The sequence below is a fragment of the Melanotaenia boesemani genome, chromosome 2 (assembly GCF_017639745.1).
Source record: "Melanotaenia boesemani isolate fMelBoe1 chromosome 2, fMelBoe1.pri, whole genome shotgun sequence".
NCBI lineage: Eukaryota > Metazoa > Chordata > Actinopteri > Atheriniformes > Melanotaeniidae > Melanotaenia > Melanotaenia boesemani.
In genome coordinates this window covers 7,633,404-7,641,738 of record NC_055683.1, presented here as the reverse complement: position 1 = coordinate 7,641,738, position 8,335 = coordinate 7,633,404, and the positions used below count along the sequence as shown (strand labels likewise).

Here is an 8,335-nt window from a genome sequence, read left to right as displayed (position 1 = left end):
TTCATTGATTCTACATAGCAGTCTACTGCGGAGGCAACAGGCTTTAAAAACAGCAATATTCACTTTTAAGTCTCAGGAATGAAGCAGGATTAATATACAGGTCTGGGAAAAGATTTGCTTTCAGTCTGAAAATGGCCAAGTACTGTCAAATCCACAGTTATTTAAAAGAAATCTATTTTTAAAATATGTGTAAAATTTAATAACATTAAATACAATTTTACTTACCAAATTGAATATCAAAACCATACTGCAGTTTGGACATGATCGTTGAGAAGAAGTGGCGAGTCACACCATCACCAATTGCAGGATCTCCTAAGCAAGAAACACACACTGCATACATCAGTAAACAGCAAATGTGGTTGTGAACGTGTCTGTGTCCTTACATGATGATCTATAATGTATAGTAAAGTAAAAACACCTCTACCTTTCAATAACTTAGAAACATTCAAAATAGATGGGTTGTTCTCAACAAGACCTGCTTGTTATTGTTTCAGTGAACTGCACATCCGAAAATACTTTTCCATTTTAAACATTTATTTAAAAAATGTTGAGAATCATTGAAAAATTATGCTTTTTTTTCATCTTAAAGCAATAGTTCAACATTTTGCCACAATCCCAATAATACTCCAACTTGAAAGTATTCACAGACCAGCTCACATCTCTGCAGCACAGATCTCGAACAACAGACACTTATAATTAAAAGTTATGTATCTGCTCATATGATCATAGGAAAATGACCGTAAAATGTTGACCGATCACATTTTTTTTATGGATCACATTTACCCTTAAGCGTGCATGTCAAAGGAGAAGCCCAATTGACATGAGCCATCTTGTAAAAAGAAAGGATTGCCCTTTCCCTGTCCTCTGCACTGTTTCCAAGATCCATGACGATACTTAAAGGCTTTTCAGTTTCATGTTGAACCAACAGCCCTTCTTTGAATCTCTTTGATGCCTCTGAAGGATCTGGCTCGATTTTCCAACCTATAAACAGTTCAAAATATTAAAAAATACTTATTACTTACATGTACTGTAGGGAGCAACAACTTGCTGAAATAAAGCATGTAATGTGTAATTTTAATGGAACAGACCAGCAAAGCCTCTCTCTTCAATGGAAACTAGATCAACAATCTCCGGAGTAGCAACATGTCCATGAGGGGTTTCTAGAGCTGTTGGGCCTTGCTGTCTGACTTCCTCTGGATGGGAATCTTCTTCGTTTATATCCATTGATACCTCGCCACTGCTCTGCAACGGTCTTTGTATAAATAAAGGGGATTTTGTTAGTGCATTTGACATAATAAAACTTATAACTGACAACTACGTAGTGTATCAAAAGTGTAAACGAAGGGCAATATTGAAATAAAACATTTCACTTGCAAGTTCATTTCTAACATTCATCCAGGATATGCAAACCTTCACACTTGGACTTGTGGTCACAAGAGAACATGTGGATTCATATTTATAACAAGAACAGTTTCTTCCTCTCAGCCATTACTTATGTACACCAGCTAAATGACAGATTCAGACTCAACACAAACTCTTTACACACCACATTTGCAGACTTATGTTCTTGCACATTGTACAATTGTAAATATATTTGTGGTTGTTTTTAACCTCTCGTCTTGATTCTGCATGCGCTTAATTCTTATTCATTTATTCTTTTGTATTATTGCTTCTATTGACCTGTGTTGTTTGCACCTCTAAAACAAAAGAAATTCCAATCTGTGAACATGTTCACAGAAATGGCAATAAAGTAATTAAGATTCTGAAAGTTTGTTGCCGTAGTCGCAATGGTTCTAATATTATGGAATGTTATTACTGTTGCTGTGAAAGATAATTTGTGTTTTTATGACCTCAGTTTCCAGCTCAGGGACTACAGAGAAGAAATTATCCCTAGCTATGTCTGGAACAGCTGAGACCTGTGCATTGTCCCTATCTAAATATGTAAAATTTCACATTTCGTTTAGTTAACACAATGTCAAGATTCTCTAAAACTGTTGGCTGATGGTGGAATCACTGCCTCACGTTCTTTGTTGTGCTATACCTTGTGCATTCATCGCTGTGATTTTTTATAGTAGCGAAAGGAAACTCCTCCCCACAGTGCACACATTTCTCCGGTGGCCCAAGTAGTTCACTGTTGCTCTCTGTTTGAGGTAACTGTATAAGACATCGGTTTCATATTATACACAAATATATTGTTGTAGTCTGCATTTGTAAGAAGAGAAAAGCAGTTTAAAGATGAAGAACTTACAGGATCAGGATTAAGGTTCCTCTGCAGTGGTCTAATGAAAATGGTAGCGTGCCCAATCTGAGTTTGGGGATTTTTTAAATACTGAACAGTGTAGCCACTGTTTAGACATGCGATCAACATCAGCTGCTGTTTTTAAGGAGCTCAAATCCACCACCCTCTCTGAGTTTTGGGAATGAGGATAATTTGAAGTCTTTAAACTCTTCTGGACTTGTATGACTTCCTGAGAAGTGAGAACAGAAAAATATAAATGACAATCACCAACAGAATATATTTTAAAGCATAAGTTTGGTATTTTGCAACCTGGACCTATTTTCTATCATGAAATACGATCATTTACTCAACCAGACAGTTTTGGTGTAACTTGAACTCCTTCGGAAGATATTTAGATCCACTGGCGATCAGCGTACATCCAATATAATGGGAGTGAACGGGCCAGCTCGCGCAGCCTCTAAATACGGCAATTTCTACCACAAAACTCCTTCATTCCAAAGCAACTCCAAGCTCCTTGGGGCTCACAGAGGGATGATCAGAGGGTGATTCATAACAACATATTGGTGAAATGAAGGAGTTTTGTGGCAGAAATTGCCGTATTTAGAGCATGTGCAAGCTGGCCCCGTTCACTCTCATTATATTGGATGTACGCTAATCGCCAGTGGATCTAAAAAAGAAAAGGTTGCAAAATACTGAACTTATCCTTTAATTTAGGGTAAGAGGTCCTGGAAAAAGTTAAAGCAAGTTATATTTTGAAGATACATAATTTGAAAATCTTAGTCCCTGCCTCCAGGACACATAAATAAGGACCAAAGATAGAGCCGCTTTTTAAACTTTGATGTGAAAAATATTTGAAAACAATACAGTAAAAACTGCTCCAGCAAAGGATCTTCTATCTGTGTTGTTGGTTTTTAAGATCCATTTTTTTGAGTCATGAATCTACATCACCATAACACATCCACTAAAACCACATCTTGTCATCATGATGCTTTACATACCTCGAAAGGTGATACGCTTTTCTCCCAACCCTGCTGCTTCAAGCATTTGCTTCGCAGACCGATTTGGGACTAACTCTGTGTGTTTGTCCTCCAGACGGCAAAGCATGTGAGTGTATGAGTGCAGCTGTGGAGGCAGAATGATAGATCTCCTCCTCGATGGCCCTCTACCACGAGCATAGGGGGCAAAGAGTCTTCCAACCTCAGCTAGGATCAAGAGACAAAACCAAAAAAAAAAAATCAACATGAGGAGCTTTGTCCTGTGGAAGTTGTAACATGTTCATTGCACAAACATACTGTACCATCCACTGGGTGTCTTGGTGTCTGTGGTGGGGGTGGGTTTGGAGGTGAAATGACTGAGTTCACACTTGGTACTGCAAAAAAAAAAAAAAAAAAAGGAACAAAAAAATATAGTAAATGCCACATGATTGATAAATTCAAATAAAGTTGATCTAGTAGGCTGAAGCTTTATTATACAGCATTGCCACACAGCCACCATCTTGCATTAGTCAGTTAGCTCCCTCAGAACATTATGTCTACGGCCATGTACAACTTCTAATTTTTTTAAACAAGTTGGTTTGTCAGAAATGCTGTTGTAATACTATATTCCTTTAATTACTAATGCATATAATCGTGAACTCTCATATATTAATGACAGTTTATTAACAAGACAACATTATGTTCGTGATTCCAAAAACTGTGCACTCTAGGACGAATGTAAGAGTAGTGATAGCCTGATAATTTAGCAATATGAAATGCTCCTTTTTAGTGACAATAGCAATTACTATTATTACTTCTCCCACCAAATGCGTAACCGTGGTAATCATCAAGGACATACTTGCCATGTTCACCATTTGATGCTCAATTTATCTCGTAATTTTCTTAATACCTCTGGTATCATTAGGCTAATGCTCAATTGACTTTAACTTCTGTTGTACTGTAGGCATAACAGTATTTTTTCATAGTAAAGTGTGAACAGCTAATGACAAAAATAAATGTGGTCACTATTCATTTCAGCAATCAAGCACGCAAAGTGAGCAGTGGAGTTGAAAAGGCACTTGCTCATCTCAAGCTGCTTGTGTTCTGGCTTGTGTTGTCCTCTGTTGTCTGCCTTGGTTATATCATTAGCGGCCAATAAAAAAAAAAATAAGCGGATCACCATGACTGAATCAAGGTAGGGAAAACACAAGAAGAAAAGTGATGAAAATAAAATGTGTTCGACTTACAGACAAGTAGCCTAATGTGAAATAAAAAGAACATATTTAAATAAACTTAAATTAGGCCAAACAAATAGATGTGCTTCATATAACTTTTTGTGCATTTAGTTTGGTAGTAAGGTACAGTAAGAATGTTGACAGCATCTCAGTGCCAACAAAGATAGATGATCAGAAGTTTATTTAGATTTCTTGTAGGTAACACTTGTCTCACAATGTAAGGGAGACTGAACTTTTGTTGAGATGGTAATGGCTCATGGTGGGTGCCAGAAAATGTATTCAAATCCAAAACTACACAGGTATGCTGAAGATAATTCATCGGCTTTTACGTGTAACAAAGTTGTATGCTATTCTAATGTAGTACTGCTGTTGTTCTATTATACCTCTATTTTTTATGTAGCCTAATTAAATAGCGTGGATTTAGTTTTAACATCCGGGCAAGTGTAGGAACAAAGGCTACGGTAGCCTACCCTACAGATCAGGTGATGTTAAAAATAAAAAAAAAATAATCTCACGCGATCACTGCAGCAGACAGAGATGCAAACATGACATGGCATTGAAATTTTATCCGGTAACGGAGCAGCGGAGGCTCCATCACTCCGTTCAGCTTTTCTACGATGATGATGATACTCACATATTCTGTATGTGAGTCAGTGTTTCAGATCGGAGCAGAATCTAGCTCAACTGCCCGTTTTCACCGAGCAGTCATTTTTCTGTCTAGGAGCCTATACTTGCTTGGAACAAAATTCGGATCTACAAGACTATGCAACTGATGTTGAAGATTCTGTTTCTGCACGACATACTTATTGCTTAATTTTTAAACATGTGAACTGTTTTGCTGTAAATTGTGAACTTTGGTTGTGCGGCCGCAATGCTAAAGAGAGCAAAAGGAGGAACATTTGTCTAATACTTTTATTGTTGCCCTGGTTTTGTGGTCAATAAAGGAGGACATTTTTTTTAACATGACAGGTTGTTAACTTACCGTTTTCTAGTTGGTCAGCCACATTCCTCAAGACCTCTGCTAATGGTGTTCCGCTCGAAGCCATTCTTCTGTCATTCCTCTGCTAAGTTTTGCGGTTAAATCTGGCAGCAACCAGCGAAAAATAGGCTTCACTGCCACACCGTGGATGAAAGCGTGAACAGGCGAATGCATTCATGTGAATCCGTGTATGAATCGTTTGCTTCTGTCTGATTGTCACAGTTAACCAATCGCGCTGCAGAGAAATGTTAGAACCGCCCACCTAATTAACATACGGAGACAGAAATGAAGAAATAAATAAATGTAGAAATGCAGAAATACATAAATAAATGTAGCAATAAATAAATAAAAGTAGAAATAAATGAATGTAGAAATAGATAAATGTAGAAATAAAAAAATGTAGAAATAAATAAATGAATAAATACATAAATGTATAAATACACAAAAAGGAATAAAAATATTTATGTATTTATGTATTTATTTATATTTATATTTATTTATATATGCATTTACACATTTATTTGTGCATTTATTTATTTATATGTGTATATATTTATTTTTATATTTATTTCTTGTTTTGTCATTTCTCATCCCTCATAGATAAGCTCGTTTATCCTGTTATCTGCTTCCTGACTTTGATCTATTGAGATAAAAGCCAGAATGAGAAGAAAAGTCAATCTTTTCCTCCAGATGTGGAGATGTAGCTGCTGCAGGTTGGGCCAGTCTAGGCTTCGTTATTCTGAAGACAAAGACCTTCAGAGAACAAATGAAAACACTTCTAGTTCACCCCTGAAACAGCAGCTTGTTGCTGGAAACTCATTTTAAATGGAAACAAACTTCAAACTGAAATCATGTGATAAGCAGACGTCTGATATGAGCAAAAAGGGGAGAATTTGTCTTTCCCATGTTTGCATGTTCCACATCTTTACCGGTGAAATCTGCTGGGAGCAATTCTCCCAGTGTTCATTTCTTTTCCTTTTCTTCACACAAAGCTTTTTACAGCAGAAAAAAAGTCTGACAGGATTTATTTTTGTCCTCCAGACAGAAAGTAAAGAAAACCTTGTGCAGCTTGGCCTCAGATTCCTTCAGTGACATGAGCAGAAGAAGAGAATTGTGTGAAAAGGATCCTAAGTGGAAGGAAGGGAGGGAACAGAGTTAAAGACAGAGCTGACTAAATGGAGCAGAGTTCAGCCATATTAAGCAGGCAGAGAATAAAGGTAAGGCCCTCCTGGAGTTTATGAAGAGAAGATTCACTCAGATGTCTGCAGACAGCAAGCGTGCAGAGCTGGAGAAGGAGCTGCTGAAGTGTTGAAGGACACTCTGGAAGGTCTGGAGAAGCTCCACGTCTTCCTGGATGCCGTGGAGAAGCTGGCCGCCACCTCACTGCATGTGTTCGCTGAGAAGCACAAACTTTAGTTCAGTTTAACAGCTTGATGTGTGTCCAGCTTGTTGCTTTCCTTTCATTCTCACATCCCCCCGTTCCATAGAAGGAATCTGCAGCTGCAGGAAAACTTGTCCAGGTCATCTTCTCCACACTGAGTAGAGCAGCAGCTTTCTGGAAGGATCACAATGTGAAAACATCACCAGTGAAGCTACAAGATGTTTGAACTGGCAGCTGGATCCATTTCTTCTGATCACAGTTCATTAGTTTCATCACATCCTAAGAGTCATGAAGATCTTTGCTTGTGTAAACTGCAGACATCAGATCCTGGTTTCAGTGAGTATATTTATCTTCCTGTTCTTCTCTCCATGTGTGAGCAGTGCCAGCTTGATGAAGCTCCAATAATTAAGCCTCGTTGTGGATTTTAACATTAACAGCTACTTTTCTTAAACCATTTCAACTTTGTTAGCAGCTCCATTTCCTCCTTCTGCTTTCCTCTTATCTCTGGTCCGATCCACGTTTCAAAGACCTGCAGCCCTTTCATCTTCAGGCAAAGCGTTTGTCTTCTGAGCTTTAATCGCCATGACGACACATGCACCGCTTCACTTTCTGCATGTTGCCAGTATCACCAAGACCTTGTTGAGATGCTTTATTCTAGTGTTACACTCCTGGCTGGATGAGCTTCTACAGAGCTTCTCCTCTACTGGGATTTTTCTTCTAAGGTCCTCAATCCTCTCGAAGACACCAAAGTAAAGTCTTACTGCATCAAACCAGGACATCCGCTAGACTCAGTACGACCGGAGAACTGTTCAGTTAGGGGGTCAGGGCGAGTCATTTCTCCCGGCCAGAGCCGCATGTCGTCTCACATGCCCGTATGTGCTGGTTGCGTTTACCCACAATGCACTTTGCTTTGTAGTCCACTTCTTGGATTTGATCCACTTGAAGCAGACCGAGATTCACATCAGTAGTTGGACCGAGTCCACCTTCTTTGATCCGGATCAGAACTGGTTTGTTCACAATTCCCCAAACGAAGAGGACTTTCCCAGCAAACGGACCAGGACTCTTATCAAAAAGGGCTGGTGTGAACGCGTCGCTTGGTTCCCTTCCAGGTTCCCCAAGAAACCAGATGTTCCAGTTCCTCCTGGTAAATGTCCTTCCCTTCCATGTGGATAAAACATGTTCAGCATCAAGCATGGTTACTTCTAAACTGCAATTGCAGCTCAGCAGTCATGCAGGACCCCACTGGGAATAAAATGGCCTTTTCTGCTAAATCCTCATTAAAATGCTTCTGCTCCAACATTCTTCTAAAACGGCAACGGTGCAGGAGCAACAAACGGACTCGTTAAGTACGGACTGATGTGGTCTTCAGGGAGAAATGGTTCACCATGGTGGAGGAGCCAGGGATCAAACCACGGCACAGGGGTCAAACAACATAGCAGCATTTAAAACCAGGAACGGGACTCATGTTTAGTAGATCTAAATGAAAATGCACACACTCCAACATGAGTCCAAAGCCATCAGATGGAC

At 39.0% G+C, this 8,335-nt stretch overlaps 1 long non-coding RNA gene across 1 annotated transcript; it reads right to left on the bottom strand.

Annotated features, from left to right (window-relative positions):
- Window positions 1-840: 840 nt before the first annotated feature.
- Window positions 841-2,110, bottom strand: LOC121655793. The gene is made up of 3 exons (XR_006013306.1): window positions 2,042-2,110; window positions 1,089-1,252; window positions 841-981 (listed from the first exon to the last, which is right to left on the bottom strand). It is a non-coding gene; the product is annotated as an uncharacterized LOC121655793 (long non-coding RNA).
- Between the last annotated feature and the right edge of the window lie 6,225 nt (window positions 2,111-8,335).